Here is an 11,844-nt window from a genome sequence, read left to right on the forward strand (position 1 = left end):
CTTCTTACATGAAGTATTGTAATCAAAGCTTAGATTCATCATATATATCCTTAGCTACCAGCTACTACCAATACTGCAAATGAGTGTTTTATTTTTCATAACAAACATCAGCCTTTCTCTGGGTGCACTTCAGCAGTGAGCTAAGTTGTTGTCTTTCTGCTTGCCTATACAGCTGTTCTTTTTACCATCCTCTAGAAAGGATGGATCAGATTAGGAAGGCTGTCAGGATGCTAAAATATTTGGATAGAATGGTGAATACCATGTTTTTTAGGAATGTGGCTAGCAACAGTGATGCTCAAGAGATATCCAGAGCCCAGGAGCTGAGCTGTATGTTGGCCTTATGCCGCTTTCTGGAGCTAGACCTAAAATGCATAGTTGAATAGCCCAAACAAATCCACAAAATTAGAGATTAGAGAAATCAGAACTGAAAAGGAGTTTGGGGGACATTTCTCTCATATTGTGAGATTATAAGGTCAGTGTGAGGTTAGTCATTGTGTTAAATTTTCCAGGGGGTTATTTTGGCCTATTTTTAGTTTTCCTAACTGGTAAGTTAGAGGGTTTCTACTGCTCAGTAGATTTCTTTCTTTGAAATATCTCCGGTAATTGATGACAATTTTTATTTCCTTTAAACTCCATTCCATTGTTCATTGTTCTATTCCATCTTTGTGCAAAAGTCAGGAATATTCTTATCAACATTAATTCCTGTTGTTTTCATAAGACATATACCTGCCTCAGTTCATTTTTTTACATTATGGGTGAGACAGATTGCTGTTTGTGTTTGTGTATGTGTGTAAGCCATAATATATCAACATAAAAGTAATGGAAAATATATTCCTTAAATGAAAGTTCACATCTTTGCAGAAAAATAATGTTATATAATTATGTCCTGTCCTTGCCTTCTGCTTTTGGCATTTGACTCTCTAATTTAGCTGTAAAAGAGAAAAACATCCTATCTTTTGCCTGTCTCTTTCATTTGTCTGACCAATGGTCTGAATGAGTTCTTGGAGGAATTGCTTTTGTTGTGTGTGTTTCATACCAATAGAAAGACGCTACAGAGATGAGTTTCACCTTTTGGTGTACCATGGATTGCAAAGCTAGTTCTGCTTGAGAGTTTTGTGTAACATTCAGTTTTCTAATGATGTGTCTGTTACAGAGAAGTTTTTAACTCAAGACTACCTTGAGATAAAGCAGAAAAGTTGGATCATTAAACTGATTGCTCACTTTGGATTAGCTGGACCTTATATCTTCCACCATGTTATTTCTCCTCAACTGGAGCGAGCTCTTGAACATTGAAAAGCTTAATGATGTGCTCTGAGGTGAATAATCTGCCTCCTGCTGAAAGTAGTTAGTGTCCTCAAGAGATGGGATCAAAGGATAATATGCATATATAAGAAGTATATCTATCTTTTACGTTTTTTGTAACCATTCTTGTGACCACTGCAGAATAATTGTCTCTTTCTGATAACTTTTTAATACTTATTTTTCCTATATTTCTCCACCTTTTTTTTCCTGTCATGCCCTTTCTTGATTGCATTTTTTCAGCCCTGCTGGTGTTTAAGAAATGGAATAGAGAAGGGTTATTTGCAGTAAGATCTTGCATGTTTTAGGCCATAATTGTTGACACTATTATACCTCCTTCTGTTGCCTTTTAACAGCTTTATTCATTGAAATTCATTTTATAAAGCTATTTGTGCAAAGGCAGAGCATTATATAAACTCATAGTCAGTTTGCATCAGGAACATTTGGGTGTCCATGCTGAAATTTTTCTGTGGATTTGGGAACCTTCCAGAAAACAGGAGAACCACCAGGTGGAATATTGCAGCCTCAATGGCAACTACAAATATTCAATGCTCAGCTCATAGCACATAATTCAGAGAAGGCCATTATTTGAATGTATTCGCATAAACTGTTTAGTGAGTTATTAAAAAAATGTGTCAAAATTTGAGTTTGCTTGCACATCATTTGAGAACACAAAATGGGGCAAAAAACTGCCAAACAAGAAGCTTGATGTGACCCGTTCAGGCAATATTCATCATCTTTTAGGTGGAATGTGACCCTGCTAACCCTGAAGTGTGAGTTAGACCTTTGATGTTCAAGGGGATTCAGGATTAGGCAGACAGCATTCATCCAGCTCGAGACGGTACGGTATAAGTGACTGGTGCAGACTCTCGGTCAAACCAGGCTTGCTTTGTATCAGTTTTAAACCTGTGAGAGCTACATATATGAGGATATTTTGAAGATATGAACAGTAGATGACAAAATACTGATTTTTAAAAAATAACGAAAATACATAGGAAAGAAAATCCAAGAACAATGTAGATAGTAGAGAAGTTGCTGTTTCCTCCTGTCTCCTTCCTTGTTTTTGAGTGCATAGTTAAAATATATTGAACTTTCATTGCCATCATTATCACATTATCATTTACTGTGCTAGGCCATTTAGCAAGGAATAAAATACCTTTCTATCTTTTACACTTTTTGATTTGACAACTCAGCAAAAGAGAAACAGATTTATTTTTTTGCAGAGAACATAAATGTTTTGGGGAAAAATGTCCCAGTCACAGATAAGAGGCATCATAGTTTTCCTCCATTTTGGCTTTTTAGTTTCAGTGCAGTTGCAGCAATGTTCAGATCTGCAAGATGTCCCTGGAAATGCTAACTTCCATTGGAAAAGTACAGCCATATCATAATCAACACACTCAAACTGCACAGTTCAGATTGAGCAGATACAAAAAGAGTACAACTATATTTCTTCTTCAAAAAAAAGACATTTATGATAATTATACATGCAAAACACATATTGGTTGAAAACGGGCAAAAAACCAAAAAGCCGCCCCCATGCAGTTTTTACCCGAACTGCAACTTGACTGCTTAAAACAGGGCAAAAACAAGGTTGAAGAAGCTTGATTATGAGGTCCTTCTGTACTGGGAGTATTTTATGCAGCAAACGGTCTTCGTCCCAAACCAAATTTGGTGTAAATTGATTCATTTCAATGTAATGGCCCTGAAAACCATGGGAAGGGAAATTCATTTTCTTCGTATTGGCAACGTGATGAAAATCCTGTTGCAGTTGTGTTATGGCTGCAAGAACTATAGTTGCCAAGCATAAGCAAGCTTGGTACCATCTGTGGATCACTATGGGTCAGAATTTCTCCAGAAGGGTCCCTGCTGGCTTTCTTCATTATTGACTTACACGAGGTTATTTTTGTCTGCTGCAGAACCCTTTACTGGAATTCAATAAAAAACCTAGGTTCGATAAGTGAAAATTATTAAAGCTGCTTTGTATTTGATAAATATAAAAATCTTTTTTGAAAGTCAAATTATTAAGCTATAGTGTTGTTTAGGAAAAAAGACCTTCTCTCCTGATTCAGAGAAGAAGTAGTGAACAAGGTCATTTGTTTAGAAATATGATAATTTCCTGTACTTTGTTCATTCTTGTTTTGTAAAGGTATAAAAACAGAAATATCAGAAAGACTATATAATATATAATGCATACTCTGTTTTATGTACCTTGAAATCCACAGTTCTTTCCTTGCCCTCTCCTTGCTCTCAACCCTAAGTAATCTATTACCCACTGTTACTCTTATCAGATGACTTTTCTGTGGAATTAGCTAGTCCTATTTTAGGAATAAATTACCATGTTGGATAAGGTCTTCTGGATTTTATTTTTACCCACCAAATTTTAAGCTTACTTATTCCTAACGTAAGAGAAAGTCTACTGACTTTCATCAGTGAGAATTCTTACATGGGACACAGGTCTATGATAATACTTTATATTGTAATGTCATAATCCATCATCCACTTTTGAGGTCATAAAGAAATGTTCCTGTGTTTCATTCTGTTATGGAATGTCCAGGAGTTTGCATTGTTTCCCTCTAATTTTATGCTTTACATAATTATAACAGAATAACAGGTTTGGGGCACCTTTCATTTTTTGTCCTGTAAGAGGTTAATAAACTTTTGGAGCAGTTTTTTTACAACATAGTGGGTGTTATTTTGCAATGTTTCATTAGCCACAAATCCACAAGTCACCTTCAAGAATTCCAGATGCCAGAGTGAAGGCATTTTTGCAGCTGTTCTGTGGAAGCTCATGAAAATGTTGTTCTATATACAGAAAAAAAAAAGGAAAAAATAAAGATCTTTATATACATCAGTATTTTTTACAGCTCTCTGTAACTGCAAGGCAGAAAAATCATCTCAGTTGCAGTTGCGTATTGTGCATTTTATCCATATGTTTGTGGATAGTTCAAATATCATATCTCTTGTAAAATGCTTTGGTTGCAGCATTGAAGGAAGTGAGCTCCTTTCAATAGGATGTAATATGCTCCAAGGCAAAATACTTTGAATGGCTGTTCACTTAATAAAATATCGCCTAAAGCAATGCTATCTTCTGACTATTATATTGTGTTTCATGAGTTTACTTTTAAATTTAATTCTCTGCCATCTTTATGTACCGGAGAACATCTTGAAAAAATCAAGCTACAAATAATGACTGTTTTCTAAAGGTCAAAGAAATTGTAAGAGAAAAAAAGTCTTTTCAGAAAAATAATATTCAGGAAGCCTTGAATATTTATATACTGATATCATCTTTAGACCTCCGGGGTGTTTCAGAGCACAGACAGCTACAGTTTTTAATAAAAATGTTTTCCAAACTGAATTTCATTTCTCATTTCAGATATATAAAAAAAGATTAGCTTCCTGACTCATACCCTTTTGTTTGGCTTTTTAACAGTTAATGTTTGGTCCTTTTCCAGAACAATTTTCTGTCCTTTATAAAAGTGTTAAGACTTGGGAGATAGAACTTCCAAGGACTGTTTGAAAAACACACACTAAAGGCTTGTCTATAAAGTGGTGGGAGGGGATGGAGGGAGGGTTCTTTTGAAATGACCTCCATTTGCACGACACAGTTTTAGCATGTATGAGCTGGTAAGATAGCACGTATTCTATACCCCTTTTTCAGAAGCGTAGCTGGTTTACTGGGTGCACAGACATCAGTGTTAGTGCATCTGCTCGGAGTGCCTTTTGGCAGTCCTCCATTTTTCATCTCTCCCAGGATCTACCAATACCTGCTCTTCTTGTCATGGTGATGAGATACTGTACGACGAGGTAAGTGCTGGTCCTGGTATGAACCGGTCCATTTGCATCTGTGCACTGTATCGCTTGCTCTCACATCTTATCTACACCTCCCCTGTACGTGCAGGAACTGCCTCTGGTTGCCATCAGGGGAGAAACAAAGGAAATCCTTGCAATGAACTATCACCATGAAGGTAATTAATAGATTTGGCAGTGTCTTCTGTAGCCTTCTAAGCACTGAGAAACCCTTTGAGATAGGACAGTAGGTAAGATAGCAACCAAAGTGATGAACACTTCACGGCAGCAACTTCCAAAGACCATCTTCCAACATCAAACTTTTCTAAGTGGCAGTAAGTGGAATGTTGGATTTGCAAGCAGAAATAGATACGCGTTGCTGCATGGCTCTGGAGATGTGCTGCTGAACTCACTTGGGTGAACTGTGCACAACTGCTTGGTAGCTGGCACAGCAGCTGGCCTGTGCAACAGTCCAGCAGCCACCATGCGTCTGTAATGGCCATCATCAGGGAATGAACCATTTTACCTGTGTTGGCTGGATATGATGGATGTGAAAAGAAATGACTTTTCAGAAACTGATGGGGTCTTGGAAGTTTCATGCCTATATCAGACTGTCACTTGTCAGCCTTCCCCGTGTGTCAGAGCCCCAGAAAACATGGGAGCCCATAGTAGGACGTAATAATGTTGAATACCCAGTCTCATTGCTGAGGTCTGCGTATAGAGGGAGAATAATTGGTCTCTCTTGCACCTGCGGAGACAGCAATATCTTACCATCTAGCACTGAGCAATTAAAGTGACTACTAATTGTGACCTAGAGAAGCCCCATATAGACCACATGTGCACACACCAAGGCCAAAACTGAAAATGTCTAGCTTGATAATGCCGTAATATATAAGGGAAGGAAGAGCACGTCATCTGGAAATCCTGGAAACTTCCAATCCTCCTCTGTCATACTGCATTTGGGCATAAATTATTGGAACTCTACTTACTTTTCAGGGTTGTATTCATCTTTTCAGGGCTGTAGAAAGGCTCAAGTATTTTGGATGGTACCCAGAGGTCAAGCTAGAAGCAGTGGGAGGAAATTAGGAAAGGGAAAGCATTCTAACCTGGGAGAAAAACACTAGAAGGTGATGGAAGTTTTGCTACTTCCATGTTTCAATCCTAGATTAGAAAAGAACAAGAGAATATAGGGCAGAAAGGAAGCCAAGAAGTTGGGCTTTGCAGCAGGACAGATTTTCTACGTTCCATTTTATTTTCTCCATGTACTTTAGGGAACTTAGTTTGGAAAAGAAGTAGTAAAAAAGAAATATTTGAGTTATCAGAGAGAGTCTATGCAATAAATTAACCTTAAAGGAGGAAGGTTCTTTCTGACTTGAAGCAGATGGGGTGTGGAGGAAGATATACAAAGAATTCCTTGGTGTGTTTTTCAGCCTGACAGTGAGGAAAAAAATGCTGAAGAAATGTAGAACCTTGCCCTGTCCTTCCTCTTGAACAAAGAAATGATGTAAGCTGCGGAAAGAGCATATTAACTAAAATGCTTGGGTGTTGCCGATTTACATTCCCATAGAATAGGGCTCGACTCTAGCATTTCAAATCCATGTACAGACTTGGCAGATAAAATCACAGCATAATGAAAACAAATTAATGAGTGCAATAAAATGTTATGTTCCTTCTCCCAGAGATGAGAGGAGAGAAGGGAAGGAGTAGGAAGGACAGGCTTGGTTATGGTGTTCTAGTTTGGTACTTATATCCCATCCAACTTGTCAGTCCTAACCTCCTTTGCTCCTGGCTCCAGACCCTCTTACCCACTTCTCTTTACGTTCCACTGTAATCACTCCAAGATCCACCAGGCCCTCATGCTCTCTTTCAACTTGCAGAGCACTTTTATTGTCATATTTTGTATTTTTGTAAGGTAAACTATACTCACAAGCAAATAAATAAACTGGCTTTGCCATGTCAGTGTGTTCACTGATAGCTCTTGCCTCTTCCCTCTTAGGGACTTCCCTGTTACTTCTGTGGTCTAGAAAACCACATTTAAGTGGATAAAAATTTCCTCAAGAAAGTGTTATGTTGTTCTGTTTTATCTCCATACAATCTGTAACAAAGTTTTAGTACAGGATGTGAAATAAATGAAGAAGCAAAAAAATGATGGGCCATAATAAATACTGCTTAAAGAGATACAGATGACACTTTGGACAAGTCTGAATATGGTGTTCTACTTAACATCTATCTCTGGTTCCACATTACATAGGCAGATGTGCTAGCTACACCTGCAGTTTCTGTATGCTTCGCATTATAAACCCCTTCCTTCAGTTGCTGCTAAGTTTGCCAAATTGTTTTAGCTATGCAGGCTTAAAGTTTTCCATTTTGAGTATCTGCTTCAGATCGATTTTGGAAGGGCTTTAGGAGAAATGTAGTGAACTATTCATGTTAAAATTAATCTCATTTTGGTTCACCTTTCAGCCCTGTAGTTTCAAGCAAGCCCTTAAATTGGTGGGCAACAAAAAGAGGGCATGTTGCCCTGATGCCAGGATGTGCCCTTTGCTTACTTGTGAGGAGGTGGGGGAAAACTGACGTATTTAGCCATATTTTTCCAAAAAATCATTCAACAGAGCTTAAGCAATGAAGATAACCAAAGAAGTTCTCCACAGAGTTTCTCTCTACTAAATTGGGCAGCCCTGAGCAGCAGCGGTGGGTGTGCTTTTTTTTAGCTCAAGTTGCTCCATTGGAGCTTTATTTGTGTTCTGTGTGACTGGACACAATCACAGCAGCAGGAAAACTGTCTTTTAAAACATATGGATCCAGGCACTTACAGGAGAAGCAAGAATCCCAATTAGCTCCAGAGTCAGGGGTAAGGGGTGGGGAGGAGGTTTCAAGAAAACCTGCATATAGGTTTCAAGAAAACAGAAAAAAGCACAAGACAAAGAGAGTAGGATGGCGATGTGAGCAGAAAGGAAAAAAAAGGGTGTTAGTGGAAGAGAAACTGGATGGATGTATCGCCGAGAAGACAGGGAGGCACAAGAGTAAGGGAAGCTGAAAAAGAAAGTTGGAGTCCTGGGATGGCTGAGTAGATGGAAGCAAGCAGGTTAGAGGTAAGCAGAGGCATAAAGGCCTGCAAAAGGTTTTAGATCACACTATTCAGATTTTAGAGTTGAAACTAAAATACCTGTCAGGAGCTCTGAAACACTCTGGAAAGGGGTTCTCTTATTTTCCATTCTACCTTTTTCTCAGAGGGTAGTTTGTATGGAGGATGCTGACATATCGAAATTAACAGCTGTTGCACTAACGGTAGGGATAGTTGATATGTTGAGTGGATCAAGAGATTCTGCCCACACTGAACCCCTGCTACTGGCCTCTTTATATTATTATACAGCAGATTTTCTGGATTTTAGTTTCTGTAATCACTTTAATTAGTAAATTATATTTAAAAATAGGTTAAAAATACATTAAGTTGCAAAGCCAAGCACTCAGAAGAAAATTCTTAAGGTTGCCACATTCATCTTAAATCAGGCATCCTTCAGCATATGTTTTTTGTTGGCCTTTTATTATAATGCCCCTGCACACACACATAGACACACACACATTTTCCACAAAGTCCTGGCTTCTTTTTGTGCATCTAGGGGAATGTGCATAGGAAATCATCAAATCAGCACAATAAATAAGCCCGCTGTTTTTCTCTTAGTTGTAGGTCGTAGCAGGTTCAGGTAAGGAGATGCGGACAAGAGCTGGTTGCCTGGTTAGGTCACATAAAGGTTTCTTCAGCATCTAGATTATTTTCTTGCTTTTCCTCCAGACTTTCTGTGGCTGGACTACCATTTGAGGCAATATCTTCTCATACAGCAACTAGCTATGTTGTTTTTTTGCCCATCCAGTGAGATACACCTGTGGTCAGTCTTACAGAAGGGCTGAGCACACACAGTACCAGTGAGGTTGGCTGAAGATACTCTTTGCACTTGCAATGTACAAATTCTAAGTATGCCAAAAAAAAAAAAAAAAGTTTTCAACAGGTTTGGCTTTCTTGTTTTTTGCTGATTCCCGCTCCCAGGGTACAGGATGAGACTAGGCAGACCACACCAGACAGTAGTCAAGGAACAGTACTCCATGAGCATCCTTCCGGCAGCCAGGAGTAGTCAATATATGTGCATGGTATGTGGGGCATAAGTAGGTTGTACTGCATGAACCCGTATGCCCATATGAGAAATGAGAAGACCAAAATGAAATGTTTTGGAGCTTTGAAAAACGTTTGAAAAATGTCTCTTGAGCAGTTAAGCAAGGTGTCTTGACTAACATGAAAAAGACCAAAATTAAAGCTAATACATATCAAGCATATTTTAAAAATAATTAATAATAACTTTTCTGTATTTTGTATTTTGTAACAGCTTGTATAAAAATGTTAACATTTTAAAGTCTAGCATCTCACGCTCTCCACACTTCAGTGAGCTGGCATCTGCTGGGAAGCTGCTAAGGTTCACTTCACATTTCTAACACTTTTAGACCTGCACGATCAGGACACGTTGGACCTTCAAGCTGAGAAAATTTTATATTTTTTCAGAATGAATCTTACCTATCCTGTACCTCAGACATCTATGCCCTGCAGTATGGTATGTCACATGGGTATCACACCTGCACTTAGTCAACATACCCATAGGAAGATATCTTGAGGTAGACTTTCAAAAAGCATAAATGGGCTGAGCTCCCTTGAAGCCCTTTTTACTGCTGGAGCAGTGCCACCCTATACCAGCTAAGGACTTGGCCCCGTTTTGTTCACCAAGCTGCACACCAAACTCATGATTATTCGTCTTAAGTGTTGCAAGCTTCTGGCTCTTATTTGCTAATGAAAAAAAAATGCTCTAACATGAAACTGGGCTTAGATCCCAGTTTTCAGTCATATTCTCCATTAAAAGGTGAAGGATGTGGCATACATCACCCGAGAATCATAAATCAAATTGTAATAGTGCTGTTGTTTTCCTAAAGAACTCAGGGAAGGACTTAATTGTGCTCACATCTCCTACTGCATCTAACCTGGTGTCCTGAGTCAGTTGCGTTAGGATTGAGAAATCCTTACCAGGGATACAACACACACAATAGTTACAGTCACTGATGTAATACTGGCGCCAGTAAGCTTTATTTTATTTAAAAAAATACTACTTTCCATGTACTTTAAAATAGTATAGACATAAAATATTTTTTAAAAAACAGAAGCTCTGTCTGTGTAATTTGATGCTGAGCCTTAGCAAAGCAGGCACTGTTCCAAATATTTTTCCCTACTCAAATGGTTTAAAATATGTTTCCAAGGGTGATTTGGCTGGAGAGGCAACCACTGGGGAATTACAAGCTGAAAAGTTTTATTTTTGTGAAGATCTGTGTTTCTGTGAAGAAACCGCAACTGCTTTTAAGGTTGGCTGTGAGCCAGAAGTAAGGTATGCTTAAAGAGCATTCGTTCAAGTGAAATCTCATTAATGAAGCTGAAAGGCCAACACGTTTTACTTAAAACTTGAAAGAAAGACTGTGAGATAAATCTATTTCACACAGAGTACTATGGTTCTTGATTAGTACGCATGGTCTTTATCCTGTTAAAACTTTTACAAATTTCTTTACAAATATCTCTATTTCATTTCCCACTCTCACCAAGTTTTTGCACCAGCAAAATGAAGGGAGTCATCCTTGCATACGCATCTGCCAGATCAGGGCAGCTGTTTGTATTTAATTAGTGCTTGACATTCAGTAGGAAGTCGGATCAACCGGAGGCTGTAATTAATGCATAATTTTGTATTTGCCAGGGCAAGTTTAATTTATGAGCTTGTTTTACTCATAGTTGAATGTTACTTTTGGCAAAAAGAATGTTTACAATGTTGTTGTTTGGACAAATTACAACTATTTTTCCTTCAGGACCTGATCCGCTCACCACTGGGAGGATGAAAAGACCCTCACCACTTTCGATGGCAAGGCCAACTTCTCTGTGTATGGACAAGTTGACACTGTCTGACATTTTGGAGGACATATTCCTTGACAAAGCTTTTACTAACCCACCTGGGAAACATCTAGCCTAACTTCTCTACCTGTCAGCCAGGTAGCACTTATACGACCTGTTTTAGCACCTGTGCTGAACCCAGACACACCAGTCCCAAAAGGTTGTTGTAGAGTCTAGGCCACGGAACTTGCACTCATATGTGTCCCTAAAATTCTTCCGCTCCTACGTTTGGGACTAGAAGTGTTTTGCTTGTATGCCTAAACATTGACAGTAGCACATCATCATCATGGCTAGGCTTCGCGAACGAAGGTATGGGAAGGGCTTTACCTACGTTTGCTGTAAGCACTCCAGTAGCACATACCTCTAAAGACCCCTATAAACCAGAGTGGCACCTACACCCTGCATGTTCCCAGAGGGACCTTGGCTTGGGGCAGCCCATGACAGTGTGGGCATGACTTGGGACAGCTGACAGACCAGGCCCTTAGGAAAGCATCTCTAGCCATTCATTCTCAGAAATATTCCTCTGGTAGTGGTTAGGCCTTTTGCATACTAGCCTGGTAGTTAGAGGTTTGTGCAGGAGCATGGAAACACGAACATGCACCTTCTTGTTGGATGTCTCTCTGACCTCATTACTTTTACATTCCTTTCTGCATGATCATATAACTTTAACAGGAAAGGTGGGAATGACCTCTCCAGAAACATCTGGTAGTGCACATTTCCTGGTAGGTCAGAACCATGGAGTTTTCATCTAACAAAAAGATGAGAGCCCTTTAGATTTCTGAGAGTCC

Source organism: Tinamus guttatus, unplaced genomic scaffold (assembly GCF_059628265.1).
Source record: "Tinamus guttatus ecotype Peru unplaced genomic scaffold, ASM5962826v1 Tinamus_guttatus_pri_ptg000237l, whole genome shotgun sequence".
NCBI lineage: Eukaryota > Metazoa > Chordata > Aves > Tinamiformes > Tinamidae > Tinamus > Tinamus guttatus.